The 8306-nt window shown below is 43.0% G+C and overlaps 1 protein-coding gene across 1 annotated transcript in view; it reads right to left on the bottom strand.

Annotated features, from left to right (window-relative positions):
* The window catches only part of LOC117943382 (transcription factor SOX-13-like), a 48293-nt gene extending 47276 nt beyond the window's left edge, over positions 1-1017 (bottom strand). The window contains exons 1-2 of the mRNA XM_034869469.1: positions 863-1017; positions 768-814 (exon numbers count right to left, since the gene is read on the bottom strand). The gene's annotated coding sequence lies outside the window, so the exon portion shown is untranslated. The remainder of the gene's footprint in view (positions 1-767; positions 815-862) is intronic.
* Between the last annotated feature and the right edge of the window lie 7289 nt (positions 1018-8306).

Below are 8306 nucleotides of genomic sequence, written 5' to 3'. Positions count from 1 at the left end.
CCCCCCCCCCCCCCCAAAGGGTTTCTAAGTACCCTAGTGTTTTGGGCCCCCAGGCACCACAGCCCCACAATGCTCCCATGCTTCAAATACTGTATGTGGATCAGGACTACACATCATCATCATCATGTCATCGCGAGCCTTACAGAAACTACATTCTATACTTAAAGACAACTGACAAGAGGATATCTGAGTGCTCCGTTAATTAGTTTTTTGTTTTTAAATTCAACTTTACATCACTCTAAAACTTCTAATTCTTCCATTGCGCTCTTAAACTTTAGCGAATCAGCTGTAGTGAACAAAAAAAAGAGATGGTGTCGACGCCTGTACCTGTTCTCAGTGAACCAGCTGATATCTGCTCATTTGCATCTGCCTGATGCCTACAGAACTGACATCATCATCATCATCATCATCATCATCATCATCATCTCCCTCTACTCCATAACTGTGTAGGCTACTACTGCCAGTCGTCAGCCTCTGTTCTGTGGCACATTGAAAGAGGGATGGCACAAGATCCAGTGAAAGAGTGGAGCTGCTGGTGGAGAGGAACTGGATCTTAGAATAAATCGGATGTGTTTGAATGATTAGAGGAAGGCAGGAGGTGAAGTTACGATGTTCTACATCAGATCCACACATGACATTTGGGAGACGTTTGGAAGTTTTGAAAGCGAAATGTCGCGTGAGTCGTAGGCTACAGCCTGATGTCTAAAGATTAGTTTTTACATGTTAAGCGTGTGTGACACTGATATGTGATCAAAGCATTCACTTACCAGTCCCGGTGCGCCCTGAGCTCTCCACGCGAACACACACACACAGACGCACACACACACACACACACACACACACACACACACACACACACACAAAAACTTCCGTCCTCTTCCTCTCCCGCTTTAATTCCTCAACGCATTAAACGCACAGTGGTTTTGAGACAGAGGTAACTCCGTACATGTGTTGACTTCTCTGCTCCCGGTCCTCCAGAGTGGCCGGTCAGCGGTGGATGTCGGTAAGATGACTGCGAGGTGTGTGTGTGGGGGAGAGAGAGAGAGAGAGAGAGAGAGAGAGAGAGAGAGAGAGACGCGGAAAACTGGTGCGATGCGTAAACGTTTTGGAGACAGAGCGCGCACGCTACTCACTCACTCCCGGTGACTTTGGATCTCTCCGCTGCTCTGGGTTTCCGTCCCGTCGCCGTCCACACAGCGTCCTCCTGCTCACACCTCCCACTTAAAGGGAGAGGGACTGATTTCCAGGTGACAGCGTTGGGTGACAGGGAGGGGGGGAGGGAAAAGAAATAAATAACCCCACTGACTCCTTGTCAAATGTAGGCTACACTCAAATCTTCTCTTCGCCTCCTTCATACCCCATAACAACTCTCTCTCTACAGACATTGACTTTAGTTGAGTTGTATTCCCTCTGCTGCTAACATGGATATGGATAAACATGTGGGCAACTTTCCAACAACAGGTCTTATTTACATTCCCAACTAATCCTTTTTTTTTTTTTTTTTCAGTTTGTAAATTTCCCCAATCACAAATTCCCAGTACTCTACATGGCGTCTTTAAATGTCTTAGGGACTGTATGACAATTATTAGTTGTTGGGGGGGGGGGGGGGGGGGGGGTCATATATTCAAATTTTAGCTCAGCCTTCCCTTGTATTATGTGTTATATGAATAAGAAATGGCGGTAGTGGCACTTTTTTTTGGCACTCTTATTTTATTTTAAGATATTATTTTAAGAAGATTTTAAGATAGAAGGGTTTTTCTGTTTTGTTTCTTTCTTAAGAATGGTCCGATGAAAACATGACCAAAGTTGTGTGTGTGTGTGTGTGTGTGTGTGTGTGTGTGTGTGTGTGTGTGTGTGTGTGTGTGTGTCACCTTCCCCAGTGACTTTGACACAGTCCCTTATATTGTCTCACCCACTACCCCAAACCCCAAAAATATCCAGTCAACAAAACAACAATGTTACAGAGAAAAAAGCAGCACTTATCGTGGAGAAGTCGGACTTAATACGATGTTTTTGTTTCTTGATGAATGCCGTGAACGATTAAAAGAATCATCAGAGTGAGCCAAAATAGTTTGTGGATCAACTAATTGATTAATCAGCTGTTGAGTTCATCTCATGTGACTTATTGACCTCTTAATGACTCCGTTCTATCAAATCATCATCGTAGTTTGTACCGTCTCCACATCGTTTCAGTGTCATTTTTCATTTTTTATGAGATGTTCTCCGAAACATCTAACGCCACACAAATACTGCAGAGATGAATTTGAAATGAATTGAATTTGTGTGAATCAACCAAACAAATGACATTTGATAAACTCCACAGCAATGTCTCCTTCTAGGAAACATGTCCCCCCCTAAAAGAGTGACACAGCAAGGTGAGCTCCTGTCGCCCTTCATCTCATCCGATCGTCCACATGCCCAAAGTGGCGTTCGAATGTCCCCCCTTAAAAAACAACTTTTATCAAGAGTAATTGTTGTATTTTTCTCCACAAAAAAGGCGAGGCGCTTTTTTTTCAAATATCCTTTGATTCAAGTTATTTTTCACTGTCATTATATTGATGTTGTACCAACACTCTCCGTGACAAATTATCCAAAACATGGGTGGAAACAACGTTTTGTGTAAAATTCAAGCTCGGCATTCCTTTGACCTTTCAATGTCCCATGAATATAGGTGGAAACAACTTTTTAACAGTACTACAGCCTTGCATAAAGTACGCAAATACTCTGTAATCTGCATGGTTTTTTGATACTTACACTGAATGATGCATTAAAACCCCAAATCATGTTTTTTATGTCTGCACCAAATGAAAATATCATGGAAATCAACACTACTGGTCAAAAGCATGGGGTCACTCACAAATTTCCATTCCACTCCATTATAGATAGATTACCAGCTGATCTGAGAGGGGGGGCTGAACTTTAATGCAACATCTACATCGCCCATGATCAGCAACAATTCATCCAATGCTCCAAAGGCACACTGTGTTTACTTAGCTGATGTAGTTTTAAAAAACTTGACGCAACATTTGGTAAAACGTTACAAGTTTTGTTACAAAAATAAGGAACATTTCCAACGTAATTACATCGAACATACACGTACAAAAGGCAATAGGTCAAAGTAGGCTATACAACTCTTCTCGTATGCTGTGAAAATGGAAAATACCACAAAACATGAAACAATTTAATAAAACGTGCATTGGGAGGAGTGTTTCATTCAGTTCCTCCTGGCTATGTACGATCGTTCAAAGCACCCTAACATTTATTGTCAAGGTGAGCGGCTCATCTGGGTGATGTGTCATGTGTTTTCATTCATATACCCTACAACCAGGGTGCGATTTGCCTAGGGGGTTGCGTGGAATTTCCCCCTTTCTGGTCTACATATCCCTGCCTCTGCTAGGGACTAACTTCCAATACCACGTCTGCGTATCCTCTCCGGAAAGTCAGCGGAGTCGTTAGGTATCCATTAAAGTCAACGTGTGTGTTTCCACTGACTGCGCCGCGGCTGTGGTCCGACTCCGTCCCAGCTCCGGCGGTCCGCCTGCCTCCAGAGAAGACACGCAAAGCTTCTAGTTTAGCCTGAAGCCGGAGCGCTCCGCACACACAGCGGAGCCGATCCGCAGCCGTTCTGCAGCTAGGGGAAAATCCAGGGTTAATGTGCCAAGTGAGAAAAAGTGAGCAAAATACGGCAATGACAGTTTAGGCACCAAAACGACTGGTTAAGTTTAAGAAAAAGAGGTTCAGGGTTTGGATTAAGACATTCCCAGAGAACGAACAAGTGTTTCCTGGGTGATGGTGTTTTGTTTTCGACGCAAAGTGAACTTCTCTCTGAAAGCGATGTGTTTTCCATTGAATGTTGAAGTGCATATTTAAGGTTTTTGCATTCCTGAACGAGTGGAGGTATATGTAGATATTATAGTTCAAGGGGGATTTAATGTGCATGTTTTATTTTGTTGTGCATGATCAAAAAAACATCCCACCACCAAAACATCGTCCTCGTCTTGTACACAAGTCTCTCTCTCTTTGTTGTTGTAGCTGACCAGGAACACACAGGGGGGGGGGGGGCTTCCAGCTCCGGTACTTCATTACACTAACGTCAGTGTGTCAGCTCGTTACGGCCAAATGTTCTGGGTGGATCTTGCCACTTGGTTCCATGTTATGTGCATCCATCTACACACTGTGTAGTATGTGTGTGGCTGTGCACTTGACCATGACCCTTGACATCACAGCCCATCAGCACTGTGCATCAGTGTTTCTACTGTACACGGTCGGCTGTTCAAACCTGCAGGTGAAAGTTGGACAAAAGTGAAAATCTTAGGGATAGACTATGCTATAAAACAAGTTAAAACATGTAGTTGTACTTCCGACTACTTTGGAACACAAATGTGTGTCTAGCTGTTCCACTCCAAGGTGTAGTGTAAAATCTTAGAGAGGGGTGAGATGCGAAAACAATTCAGTATGGGGATAACACATTTTCAGACAGCCTCTCCTGAAAGGCACTCATCGTGTTGCACTTAGCTGTTCACAGGAAAAGTCACAGAACTAGTGGTGTGACGAATGAAAGAAGAGAGCTTAAGGGGTAAATTCAAAACTTGCATACTTTCTCACCTCCATATGCATGGCCGATGGGTGTGTAAAGGGGGCGTGCATGTCAGATTGTTGCTGTTGAAAAGTAACAGAACTGCTGCCGATTTTGACATTGTAAAGTATTGGGGGGGGGGGGGGGGGGTTAGAAGCTGTTTCATTATCTGCTCGCAACTCTGCCAGAAGGTTGCACCAAAGCAGGAAATACCTCCTTAAATTCACTGGTTATGGCTTTAAAGTGGATTTAATGGAATATGGAGCAAATATCCACATTCTGCACATGAAAAATGTCCGTACCTGTTAGTCTATGGCCACCGTTCCGCACGAATCAACTGTACTCTCCTCACTTTTGGTACCAGGTCCTTTTCTCTATTTTTGTTTTCCACTACCGATTGTACCCTCCCCCCCCCAAGGAACTACTTTCCACAACTTTTGCTAATGGAAAAACCAAAAAAGAGCGAGTCTAGTTGAGGAACCGTGCCGTGGAAATACAACTAAATCTATGGTGGCATGTAACTAACATTCACACAAGTACTGTACAAATTTGAGGTACTTGTACTGTACTTGAGTCTTTTCTTTTCGTGCCACTTTCTCCTTGGGCGGCTGTGGCTCCGTGGTAGAGTGGTTGCCTGCTGATTGGAAGGTTGGTGGTTCAATTCCTGGCCCTGCAGTCCCATGTCAAAGTGTCCTTGGGCAAGACACTGAACCCCGAGTTACCCTCGATGCTGCGCCATCGCAGTGTGAGTGTGTGTGAGTGTGTATCTGATGAGTAGATGTGTGTGAGTGTGTATCTGATGAGTAGATGTGTGTGAGTGTGTATCTGATGAGTAGATGTGTGTGAGTGTGTATCTGATGAGTAGATGTGTGTGAGTGTGTATCTGATGAGCAGGTGGCACCTTGTACAGCAGCCTTGGCCCCAGTGTATGAATGTGTGTGACTGGTGAATGTTTCCTGTAGATGTAAAAGCGCTTTGAATAGTCGTTAAGACTAGAAAAGCGCTATATAAATACAGCACATTTACTTCTACTGTACTACAGTTCAGAGAGATATATTCTACTTTTTCCACTACATTAATTTGATAGTTACAAATTAACATGTTTGCACAGAAAACACATGTAGTTTCTAAAATATGATGTTTTATCGTAAATTAGACTACCCAACACCATTGTAACGACCTGTAATTCCAGCTGAAATGGTGAGACCATTAAACACGACTGTTTGGATCATGTTTCTAAAATGGGAGGATTTCTCTGCATTGAGTTCTCAAGTACATGTATTCTGATGATACTTATATACTTTTACTTGAGTAACATTTTCAATGCAGGATTTTTATCTGGAACAGAGTAACTTTACAAAATGGTATCTTACTCATTATTATTACAATATATATTATATTTTATTATATACATTATTAAATATACAAATATAAAAATACAAGTTTTATTATGCAGGCCAAAAATGAGCTTCCCCGTTTTGATATTTTTGATATTCCACTTTATATATATATATATATATATTTATATATATATTATGCTGCTTGGTTCGGTCGGCTGGGATCACTTGTTTGGATTTCCACAAATCTCATCAAACATTGGTTCTTGGCATTGATGCTTGGTCAAACGTTGGCTTTATGAGGAAAAGCCAAAAACTCTGAGTAAAATAAACGACTTTTCTTTACAAAAAACAAATGTATCTGCATTAATCTTCATGCGGTACATGAAGCTTTAAACCTTTAAACCTCCTTGAGTTGTGTTCTGCATTTTCAGTTTCAGTTTTTCACTTCTTTTACATGTTGGTTCTGTTACTCGTGTGTTTCTGATCCGTGCTGAATCATGTCAGCGTCCAGACCTTTTATCAACCTGGTTGTTTCAAATGTGCTTCATAGATAAAGTTGGATTCGGAAATCTGTCTTTTCTGCATCTGTGTGAATAATGGTGGCAGGGAAGGAGGCAAAGCAGAAAAACATGCTGATAGAACGTCACACAAATGGGAGCGAAGCAGTGACGACCTCATATCAAGAAAGAGAGACGGACTCGACGAGGTCATGGCATTGCACACGGTGAGAAGATAAAAGGAGGGGCGGCTCTATGGGGACAGAGAGATAGAGAGAAAGAGAGAGAGAGAGGAGGAGAGAGAATGAAAGAGAGGGAGAGAATGAGGTAGAGCGAGCTTGCCGGTGCATTGGGGGAGCTGATGTGCCAGTTCTAATCCCTCCTGTTCGTGGCTTTGTGTCGTGGCCCAGCAGGAAGTGGGAGCTGGGCAGACAACAATTAACAAAAGAGCTGTGAAGAATACAATTAGCCATCAATGGCCAACCACAGGCCTTTGTGCCTGTCGCCATGGAGACGGCACAACACCGCTGTACCGTGATTACAAAACCCTTTTCTCTACTTCTCCTTTTATTCTCTCCATCTATTTCTATCTTTTCTCTTTTCCCCTTTCCCTTTTTTTTTTTTTTTTTTTTTTACACTTGTCTCTTTTCTTCTGCTTTCAAACAAATGTCCCTTTTTTCACTTCAGTCTTCTCGGTCTCTTTCTTTCTGAAACACACACACACACACACACACACACACACACACACACTCACTTATATGTACTGCTATACATGTGAACACTTGGTTCATGTTCTCTGTGAAGCGACATGATGTCTCTGTGTTGGGATGTCACTAACCATAAAGCGAGGAATCTATGTGTGTGTGTGTGTGTGTGTGTGTGTGTGTGCGCCTGCGTGCATGCATGCATGGGTGCGTGCGTGTGTGTGTGTGTGTTCATCCAATCACACTTGGCAGGTGTACTGCTGGTTACCTAGTCTTGCATTGCCAGAGCTATTTCCCCAGCGCTGTGGAGACAGGTCGGCCCAGCTCACACACACATCCTCAGAGAGGAGAAGAATTTGCACCCCACGAAAGAAAACACCACATACAATATTAAATGAAGTTAACTCACAATACAGTAAGACAAGCTGTTTCAATTAGCTGGACACGTGGTAAGTTAACTTGCTCTAACCCGTGAATCGCGGTGTGTAACGTCACAACTACGTCAAGAAACATTCATCCAATGTACTTTATGCTTGGCGGTTGTTTTGCTGATGAACCAAGGGAGGACAGCCAATCAGAGGAGCATTTCCCGAGAACAAGCAACCTCTAGACCTCTAGAGGAGCTCAGCCCCAAATGTGACATGGATACAGTGCCCTGCAAAAGGGTTAACCCCACCCCCCCTTGCTAAATCAGTAATTTTGTTGCCGATAATCTCTGAGCTAGCTGCTGAACAACGTTTTTTGACGCTATGATAGAACTAAACCCGACCCTTTATGAGTCATTGTAATAACGACCAATTCGACACGGTGTTCTAACGTTAGTAATTTTAGTTGCTTATGTTTCCATTTGGGTTCTAATGTGCGCCATGAAATGACTTCCAACGTCATGTTAACCCTTTCCTTGACGAGGTTACAGGCGAGTAGCATCGGCGACAGACACACAGGACATTAAACCTGTCTCCAGCCCGTTGGACCTGAGATCTTTTGTCCTCGTTCGCAAACGCAAGCTCGAAGTACTAAAATTGATTGACAGAAAAGGTTTTTAACATTATAATTCCTAGGGGGGCTGAGATGAAATTTAGGGAGAGCTAAAATTGCCCATGTCTCATACTTTTCCTTAAAGGTCCCGTGGCATGCTTTTTTTTGGGTGCTTTTATATGGGCCTTAGTGGTCCCCTAGTACTCTGAAG

The sequence above is a fragment of the Etheostoma cragini genome, chromosome 4, assembly GCF_013103735.1.
Source record: "Etheostoma cragini isolate CJK2018 chromosome 4, CSU_Ecrag_1.0, whole genome shotgun sequence".
NCBI classification, from domain to species: domain Eukaryota; kingdom Metazoa; phylum Chordata; class Actinopteri; order Perciformes; family Percidae; genus Etheostoma; species Etheostoma cragini.
Note: the sequence above shows the minus strand (reverse complement) of the source record. Positions and strands in the feature narration are given on the sequence as shown.